The sequence below is a fragment of the Ursus arctos genome, unplaced genomic scaffold (assembly GCF_023065955.2).
Source record: "Ursus arctos isolate Adak ecotype North America unplaced genomic scaffold, UrsArc2.0 scaffold_32, whole genome shotgun sequence".
Classification (NCBI taxonomy): domain Eukaryota; kingdom Metazoa; phylum Chordata; class Mammalia; order Carnivora; family Ursidae; genus Ursus; species Ursus arctos.
This window is the reverse complement of record NW_026623008.1, coordinates 24,125,803-24,136,115: the sequence shown is the minus strand read 5'-3', so window position 1 is coordinate 24,136,115 and position 10,313 is coordinate 24,125,803. Positions and strand designations below refer to the sequence as shown.

The window sequence follows — 10,313 nt, the reverse complement described above, 5'->3', positions numbered from 1 at the left end:
GGATCTATCTCACATATTCATCCTGTGGTTATTTCCCAGTTCCGGTAGGCACAGTTGTAACAGACATACTTGGCAACTGGCAGAATCTTCACACAGACCTCTAGAGTTAAAGCAATTGTGGTAAGAAGAACAAAAGGAAGCCCCGGGAACTGTCCCTCCCCAGTAGAATGGTAATTCAAAAGCCGTAAGTGCATCCCTGAGGCCATGCTAGATATCACTGCCACCGTCAAAGGCAGAAATTCAGGAGTGCTGATTGATCTCTATCTATCCACATTTAAAGTATTTGTTTGCCCTGTACAGGACTTGACTCGCAGCTGTTATTTCAGATATAATCTCTTCACGAAGCGGGTCAGAACCTGCAGCCATACAGCTGGTGACCTGGAAGAGGTCTGCTTCTCTAGCCCTATGGGCAGAAAGCATCACAGGCAGATGACTTTACCTGCCATGGCCAACAGTCCATCTTACTGTCCTGCATCCGGGTTATATCACCTCTCTAGCTCTGTTGAACTCCCATCAGTAGGCACTTAAATCATCTCATTTCCCAGAACACCACTCTGCCTGTGATAGCATCATGTTTTTGGACCTAATCAGAAGTAGCAGGTGTCTAAATGCCTTGGTGAAACACATGTGTTCTAGAGGCTGGGAGATAATCCCTGTGGAGATTAGGGGCCCTTCCACATCCATGAAGTTTTTAGGAATCCAGAGCGGTAGCCAGGAGCATGGCAGGTTATCTACAGTGAAAGATAAACTATTGTACCATCCACCTGCCACCACTGAGAAAAATCCTGATATTTTAATCTCTTTTGATATTGAAGGCAACCTACCACATTTGGTTATGCTGTGCTGACCTACTTACCAAGTAACTCATACGGCTACCGACTTTGACCAGCCAAGGAACAGAGAATGGTCACCAGTTGGTATAGGCTGCAGTGTAACCGGTTTGGGTTTTATGACCCAGCAGATCCAGTGGTGGTCAAAGTCCCTTGGCAAATGAGGACACTGTATACATACACACCAGCAAACTTCCATAAAAGAACCACAGCGCTGGGCCTTAAGATTCTGGAGTCCAGTCGTGCTAATTTTGGCAACGCCTATTCTTTTGAGAAGCTGATGTTGGCTTACTGCAGAACCCTACTCCATGCTCTGGGGGGACTAGCTGCACACTTACCAGCAGACCAGATTCCTTCCATCACCAAGAACACAGGGATTTTCCTCATTGAAAAAGACACACATTCAAGATATGGATGGTTTCCATGAATGTCAAACCTAAAATATTCACAAAGAAATGTTCAATAAAATTTTAATTATTATGAAACTAAAGACATTCCCCCCTTCCCATTATCCTAAATTTGATTGTAAATTTGATTATACGTTCATTTCGAGAAGCACAGTGGTTAAGAAGATAGACTCCAGGGGCGCCTGGGTGGCATCTGCCTTCGGCTCAGGTCATGATCTCAGGGTCCTGGGATGGAGCCCCACATCGGGCTCCCTGCTCAGCGGGGAGCCTGCTTCTCCCTCTCCCTCTGCCTGCCACCCCCCTGCTTGTGCGCTCTCTCCCTCTCTCAAATAAATTCTTTAAAAAAAGAAGAAGAAGAAGGAGGAGGAGGAGAAGGAGAAGAAGAAGAAGAAGAAAACAGATTCCAAGGCAGAATGCCTGGACGGGAATTTCTAACTCCACCATTTAAGCAGCTTACGACCTTGGGCAAATTATTTAACCTCTATCTCATCTTCGTCATTTGGGACTGTGAGGACTAAGTGAACACATGTAACAGTGCCTAGGCTGCTACATTGTTAGCTAATATCACTTTCATTCATCATCGTCCATGAACTACGGAGCCAAATTCATCGAGCATTATTCCACACATCAGGGGAGCTAAGTAAGCTAGGGCCGGTGGGCCTAAGACCTGTGGACCCAGGGAACGGTCAGACGGCTTACTGAAGATTACTGGAAAACAGCATCTTGTGAGGTTGAAGTTCTGTTCCAGGATGAGGTTCATGTTCTGGAACAGTGGCCAATATATGTTCTGCGGCTTGTCCCTCCGACTATGGTCTTTGTTAGTTTAGAAATCTCAACACCCAGGGGCGCCTGGGTGGCTCAGTCGGTTGAGCGTCTGCCTCTTGACTTCGGCTCACATCAAGATCGATCTTAGGGTCGTGGGATCGAGCACCATGTCGGGCCCCGCGCTGGGCGTGGAGTCTGCTTAAGATTCTCTCTCAGTCTCCCTCTACCCCTCCCTGCTCGTTCTCTCGCTCTCTCTCAAAAAAAAAAAAAAAAGCCTCAATACTCAGAGGAGAAATACTTCCACCCGAGCGCACAACAATGAGTCCATTGAACCAAAAGCTTTCTGATCAATTTGGGCTCCTCATGCACTGAGCCAATGGCCAAAAGGGAGAGATTGTGTTAGATAGATTGATTTTGATTCCTGAGGGGGATAGGTCTGCTGTTGTTCAGTGGGAGCAAGAAGGGGTATGTCTGGAACCTAAAGGACCCTCCAGGACTACTTCCAGTCCTGCCATATTCAGGACTCAAAGTTCTAGAAGAAATGTACGGGGGTGCCTGTGTAGCTCAGTCAGTTCAGTGTCTTGACTCTTGATTTCGGCTTGAGTCATGATCCTGGGGTCCTGGGATGGAGCCCCACCTCAGGCTCCCTGTTCAGCCAGGAGCCTGCTTCTCCCTCTGCCCCCCCTTTCCTGCTCATGCTCGCTCTCTCTCTCAAATAAATCCATCTTTAAAATATTTAAGATAGTATATGAATATAAGTAATTCATGAGAAGTTGAGAAATGAGGGCTATGTTAATGAGGGCTATGTTAGCATTTCATATTTTTTCCTTGCTGTATTGTGTATACATTTATAAATATCAACCCATTTCTTCCCTACCTCCCACATTTTCCCAGTGTTCTAAGGTGTGTTATTGTTGCTAACTTGATCATGTAATCCGTAGGCTGTTGCGGTAGAATTCCGACTGAACTAGGATGAACAGCTCCCAGAGGTGGGTACATGACTAATGGGACTTTGGATATCTCCTTTTAGGGAGCATGTTTAGATACCTAAAAGGTCAAAGTGTAAACTAGAGTAGATAGGGCAAATTGGCCCTCGGCATCTGTTCCAATCTCTTCCTCATACTGCCAAGGCGGAAAAGTTAAACACTGTATTTCCCAGAATCCCTTGCAGTCCACGTTCTGCACACAAATTAGGGTCTATAAATTGCATCCATTTATATAAGAGTTGGGAGGAGAAAGTAAGGCCAAGGTCACCTCCCAGCTGCACGGTTATTGCTTTGCGTTCCTGGCAACCTTGGGTTACTCTCCAGCTGCAGTCCAGGGTCCAGCCACTAGCTTCATGAGGTTGAAAAGCAGCGGTGGCAGCAGGTTGGGGGGTGGCCTTCTGAGCCTGGTTTCAGCCACAAGGGTGTGTGTGTGTTTAATCATCCTTTTACCATTTTAAACTGTACAACTCAGCAAAAAATAAACTGTCCAACTCAGTAGATTTTAAATATATTCATAAAGTGGTGCAACTATCACCACTATCTAATTCCAAAACATTTCCATTCGTGGTCAGTCCCAGTTCCCTCGTGCCCCCAGCCCTGGCAAGCACGAATCTACTTTCTGTCTCTATGACCTTGCCTCCTCTGGACATTCTGTATAAATGGAATCATACAATAGATAACCTTTCGTGTCTGCTTCTTTCCCTTGACACAAGGTTTTCAAGGTCCTTCCATGCTGTAGCAGGTATCCGAACTTCATTCCTTTTGATGGCTGAATAACATTCTGTTGTATATCGTACAGATAGACCACATTTTTTTTTAAGATTTTGTTTATTTATTTGACAGAGAGAGAGAGCCAGCGAGAGAGGGAACACAGGCAGGGGGAGTGGGAGAGGAAGAAGCAGGCTCTTAGTGGAGGAGCCTGATGTGGGGCTCGAACCCAGAACACTGGGATCACGCCCTGAGCCGAAGGCAGATGCTTAACCACTGCATTACTCAGGCGCCCCGATAGACCACATTTTGTTCACCCATTCATCAACTGATGGACACGTAAGTTCTTTCTACTTTTTGGCTATTGTGACCAATGCTGCTATGAATATTGGTGTACGAAAATCTGGTCAAGTCCCTGCTTTCAACACTTTTGGGTCTACACCCAGCGTGGAATTGCTGGATCATATGGAAATTCTGTGTTTAATTTTTTGAGGACCCACCCTCCTGTCTCCACAGACGCTATACCATTTTACCACCGCAATACACAAGGGTTCCAATTTCTCCACGTCGCTGCGAAGCCTTGTTACCACCTGTCTTTTCCCCTTGCAGCCACCCTCGTGGGCAGGAAGTGTGTGTGGTTACAACTTGCGTTTCTCTGATGACCAGTGAGGTTCAGCATCGTTGCCCTCACTCCTTGGCTGTTTGTATGTCTTATTCGAAGAAATACCTATTTAGAGCCTTTGCTTATTTTTAATTTGGGTCATCTGGTCTTTTGTATTGTTGAGTCAAAAGACTTCTTTGTATATTGTGGTTAAAATTCCCTTAACCGACACACGGTTTGCCAATTCTTTCTTCCGTCCTGTGGGTTGTCCTTTCACTTGGTGGGTTGTCCTTTCACTTGGTGCGTTCTCCAGTGCAAGAATTCTAGTAGCGGCCTCCTGACCCATCACTTCCATGACTGGGCCAGCTGCTTCAAGGTCTTGTTCTAGGGGTCATTCCTGCAGGTTCGACCCACAGCCCACTCCTCCAGCCCTTCCAACTACTTCTTTTAACATAGGATTCCCTGTATTAAGTCCTTCTCTGATTGAAATAATTAGAGCAGTTTTTGTTTCCTGCGACAGAGGCCTGACTGATAAATAGCACAACTTGAAACCTTCCAGCAAGGATATGACAGGGCATTTTCCTAGAGCTAACGGACAACCACGCTATAAGAATAATAAATTCCTGGGGCGCCTGGGTGGCACCGCGGTTAAGCGTCTGCCTTCGGCTCGGGGCGTGATCCCGGCGTTCTGGGATCGAGCCCCACATCAGGCTCCTCCGCTGGGAGCCTGCTTCTTCCTCGCCCACTCCCCCTGCTTGTGTTCCCTCTCTCGCTAGCTGTCTCTGTCAGGTAAATAAATAAAATCTTTAAAAAAAAAAAGAAGAAGAAGAAGAAGAAGAAATTCCTGGGAAGTCAGATTTGGAAGCACCTTTGAAGATCAACTGGTCCAACCCTTTCATTTGTCAAATGGAGAAGGAAACTGAGACACAAGGAGGAAGACACACGATCCATGCAGCTGAGTGCCCGCGGTTCCCACAGCCTTCTCCCAAGGCCAGCGGGCCTGCGCTGACCGTGTTTCACGAAATCGGCGATCTAGGTCACGTAAATCCAATGACGCCAGCCCTGCCAACCTTCCTGCAACTGATTGGACACAGGATTTGGGCCCAAGCCAAATGCCGCCGTGAACAACGTAGATGTGACAAAGGCCAACCGCCTGCGTGAGACTGCCCGGTATGGGAGACAGAAGTGCTAAAGGACATCCAGAGCACGTCACCACGTCATCGTGCCTGTTCTCCAGGGACCTAGTGGGCAGCCGACATGGCTTCCCTGCCAACGGCACTTCCTCCCTGTCCTTTCCCTCGCCCCCATTACTGAGAGTCTGCTGAGCGCGGCTCTTCCTTGCCCACCTGAAGAAGCTCGTGGATATACCCAAACAGGGCCACTGCTTTTCTGGGGAATCACAGCTAGATTAAAAAACAAAAACAAAAACAAAAACCCAAAAAACAGGCCACAAATGCAGATCTGGAATTCCAGACCTTACGCTCTTTCCACTGGGACAAGACTATGCCACAGGACAGCAGGGGCTTCCTGAGTGCAGGGGGACTAGAGGAGACTGCTGGCTCTGTGCAGTGAATTCTGAGGCCTGAGTTGTCGTCAGAGGGATCCAGCGAGGGCAGAATAATGGCCTCTCGTCTTAGCCTGCACTGGAGACGCTGCTTCAGTTGTCCTCTGTGGGTCTGCCTTTGCGAGTGGCCTGGGAGAGAGTTCTAGATGCACGTACCACTTGGCCATTCTGGAGGCCCCTGCCTTTGAGGAAGTCCCTTCGTTGCTCACCCTGCGTGGACAGGGGCTCTGCTCAGACTCTGACACCCATAGAAACTGACACGCAGAGACAGACTCAGGCCGCGGGGATGGGAAGTCACCAAGGAAAAAATGGCACTGGAAACCATCGACGTGAATGAGAGGATTGGCTTTCTCTTCTCATAAAGCTTTCACTGATGAGAGCAGCGGAAGGAGCAACCAGAGGAGGGGGAAGGGGAGCCAGGAGGGAACAAAACACCGGAAGCCAAGTCGGGGGAGAAGTCCAGGAAGAAAAGCACAGTGAGCCGACAAGTGGGACGGGTCAAGCTGACCGAGAACTGGGTTTGTCACGTGGGAAGAAATCGCTAACTTTAGAGAGAGAAATTTCAGAAGACAACAGCTGTAGAGAACGGATTTCATTTAGTTGAGGTGTGAGTGGATGAGGAGGACGTCGAGATGGTAGACGATTCTCTCCTAAGGAGATTTTTTTAGTAGGAAAGACTCGCGCATGTTGGAGGCTCAGGAGAAAAGAGGGAGAAAGAGGGAGCGATTTCATAGCCTCTAGAAGCCGGAGACATGGAATCAGACGCAGGCTGAGGTGTTGGCTGTGGACAGAAGGGACCCCTCCCCCGCTGCTTGGAGGGACATGAAGATGACCAGGAGTTCAGCGTCCTTCCCAAAGGGGTTCATCTTCACCCTGAGAAGACACACAATGTCTAGGACAGAACAGATGGCCGATAAATAAATACCAGTCCCTCCTTCCTCCCCGGCTGCGCCGCTCCTCGGAAGCCACACATGACGTCACTCGGGGCTGTTACAAGGCTAGAGAATGCAGCCAAAGCTGGAGAAATTCAAGGCAATCTCATAACTTTTCTGGAATTTTAGAGGAGTAGCGGCTGCTTTCTCCTGAGCCTCCCGAGCTGGGAGGATGGAAGCGTGGATGATCTTGCACCGTGGGGACAGACTGCCTGACGCTGAAACCGCACAGAGGAAGGCAGTGCTGAGAAATGGAAGGCAAGAGACAGGGACACCATGGGAAGACACCAGATGACATCGTTTTAGGGCCAGGATCAAACCGTGCCTGAAGCCCCTGAACTTTCCCAAACCACAATGCAGCAACTTCTCCCCGCCCTGTCCGAAGCCCATTTCTGTCAGGCTCCGGCCAACTGTAACTGCAGGAAGTGGGGGGTTGCTGGTGATGCTCCCTGGCCCACGGAACGGGCGGGGTTGCGGTGGGGTACGGACAGTGAGGTTTTCGCCATCCCGGGCCGGGAGGTCGGCCTGCCCTGCAATGTAGCCGCTCCAGAAGCTCAGACTGCGTGCCCAACACAGGTGGGAGCCTGGGGACTTGGCCGAAATCTGTCAGGATTTCTGTACGTGTCGGCTGTTTTCCCAAGCCTTTAGTTTGGAGTCAAAGACACAAATTTTGCAGGCAGAGTAATGAATCATAAAAGCTAATATCTCTGAGGCACCTATCGCGTGCGGGGCTCTAAGAGCTTTGCACATAGGAATTCACCGAATCTTCGCAGTAACATGAAGAAGTAGGTACCACCGTTATTCCCCCACTTTACATTTGAGGAACTGAGGCACGGAACAATCTTCCCAAGGTCACGAAGCTAGACAGGCGAGAGCTACCACTTGAATCCAAGCGGCCTGGCCCCTGACCTTGCGTGCCTACAGCTTTGCCAAGACAGCCTGCCTGCAGCCCGCCGTCTGACAGTAACGTGCTTTGCAGGACTGAAAAAGCCTATCTTCGTGTCAAAGCTAAAGTGAGTGGGGACAAAGGCAGGAAGGCAGGAAACGCAGCCCCACCCAAGCCCTTCCTGCCTGTCCCCACTAACAGGACAGTCACCCTTTGTAAAGAGCCTTCCACTGGGATCCAGCCTCGTGGTCCGAGGTGCTCCAAGGCAGAGGTGAAGAGGGAGGCCCTGGGCTGAGGACCGGGAGGTCCCGTTGCCGACAGACTCTCCCGGTCTAGATACAGAGACCATAATTCACAATTCTTCTGACTTGATTCTTCACTTGGAGAGTTATCCAAATATGAAGAGTCAGAAACCTCCCACATCTTCCGAGGGAGTGCTTTTGCCAGAGAAACCCAAATCCTGGCACAAGGAGGTTACAATGATCCACCCCTAGGGCAATGCTTTGGTTCCCAACGATACTAACAGGACACCTTCAAAATCCTTCTAACATGTGGCCACAAGGTTACGACGAATAGGGGAGACCTCCCCACCTGGCAGAGCAGACTGACTGCTTCACTCTACCAACCATTGGTGCTGTTTTGTCTCCTCCCCTTTTCCAGATAGGGGTGTTCATTTAGAATAACTTGTGTTCCCTCCGCCAGTGCGCCGAGGTATCACGTAGGTGGCTGACGCACGTTATCGCTTACCTATAGTTTTGGTCTCAAGATCCCTTTACACTCTGAAACATTGAAGACCCGAAAAAGCTTTTGTTTATATGGGTTACATTACTGATGTTTGCCATATTTGAATCAAAATTAAGAGTTTTAGGGACACCTGGGTGGCTTAGTCAGCTAGGTGTCTGCCTTCGGCTCGGGTCATGATGTCAGGGTCCTGGGATCCAGTCCCACATCAGGCTCTTTGCTCAGCGGGGAGCCTACTTCTCCCTCTGCCCGCCACTCCTCCTGCTTGTGCTCTCCCCTCTCTCACTCTGACAAATAAGTAAATAAACTCTTTAAAAAAAAACCATAAAAATAAAAAATGAAGTTTTAAAAATACACTTACTTATTTAAAAATAAAAATAATAAACCCACTAATGTTAACATAAACAACACTCTTTCCAATGAAAAATAACTACATTTTCCAAATCAAAAAAATTAGTGGAAAGAATGACATTGTTTGACAGTTTTGCAAATCTCTTTTAATGTCTGGCTCCATAAAAGGCAGCTAGATTCCCATATCTGCTTCTTTATTCAATCTGTTGAGATATGTTGTTTTAGTTGAAATATATGAACAAAATTCAGCCTCATACAGATATAAAAATGGAAAAAGGAGGATTATTTTTAAAAGCCTTTTCAGGGGACACCTGGGTGGCTCAGTCGTTAGGCGCCTGCCTTCGGCTCAGGGCGTGGTCTCGGGGTTCTGGGATCGAGCCCCGCATCGGGCTCCTCTGCTAGGAGCCTGCATCTTCCTCTCCCACTCCCCCTGCTTGTGTTCCCTCTCTCACTGGCTGTCTCTATCTCTGTCAAATAAATAAAATCTTAAAAAAAAAAAAGCCTTTTCAGATAACTGTAGATATTCCTCTTTTTTTTTTAAAGGGAAGAAAATGAACACAATCCCCTCTACCATAAATTATGCAAGCAAGTCTCCCACATTTGGGGAAATCAAAAAGGTCATCACACCCAGAGTGCAATGGACGGTCTCGTTCCAGGAAAACACCTTCATGGTCATGGTTTTTCCCTGCCTGGTAAGTATGTGGATATTTCTCTTTGATATTATACCAAAAGTAAAATTTAGTTTCAGTGTGGAATCTAAAACCAGTCAATTTTTCGTTAAATTAAAATACATTGGTCTATCTTGTACTTTGAGTGCATCTTTTATCCATGAATGATTTTGTAACACTTGGAATATAGAGTTCAGTGAACTATACCATACAGATCTTCCAAATGTCGACATATTATTATACAATATAAAAAAATCATATTCGTTAATGTCACCATGGATCTTATCAGAAAGTCTCTAAGTGTTGGGAAGCCACTAAGCTCACAGTGGTCGATACAAATATTCCAAAAGGCTAATTTTCACTCAAAAACGGAAATTTTATTATTAGCAGCAAATATTGTCAATTTTCCCCCTTGAATTGATCAACTTATTTCTTTTATTTTAGAGAAAATGTCGGCAAAAAAAAATATATATATATATATATATACATATATATGCATATATATATTTATTTGCATAATCGTGGTGTGTCTTTAGATCCTTCTTTTGGGTAGAAATGGTGTTGAACTTACAACTACCAGCTAGGTCAGCTTGCAACTCAAACAATACAAGTGCTTTTCCTGAGACAACCATGGTACTTAGGCATCTAGCAGAATTCTTCCTACTCTGTCAAAATATTTAAAAGAAGTATACTCAAGGGTAGAGACTTAATACAGTTAATAATTTTTACTGTTTTATCAAGTCATTCTATTCTTTTTTTTAAGATTTTATTTATTTGAGAGCGAGAGAGAGAGCACAAGCAGGGGGAGCATGAGAAGGAGCGGGGAGCCCGATGTGGGCTCAATCCCCAGCGTGGAGCGCAATGTGGGGCTTGA

The 10,313-nt window shown here is 47.0% G+C and overlaps 1 non-coding gene across 1 annotated transcript; it reads right to left on the bottom strand.

The window, feature by feature from the left end:
* Positions 1 to 9,311: 9,311 nt before the first annotated feature.
* On the bottom strand, positions 9,312 to 9,471 carry LOC113268623 (U1 spliceosomal RNA). The gene has a single exon (XR_003321161.1). It is a non-coding gene; the product is annotated as a U1 spliceosomal RNA (small nuclear RNA).
* Between the last annotated feature and the right edge of the window lie 842 nt (positions 9,472 to 10,313).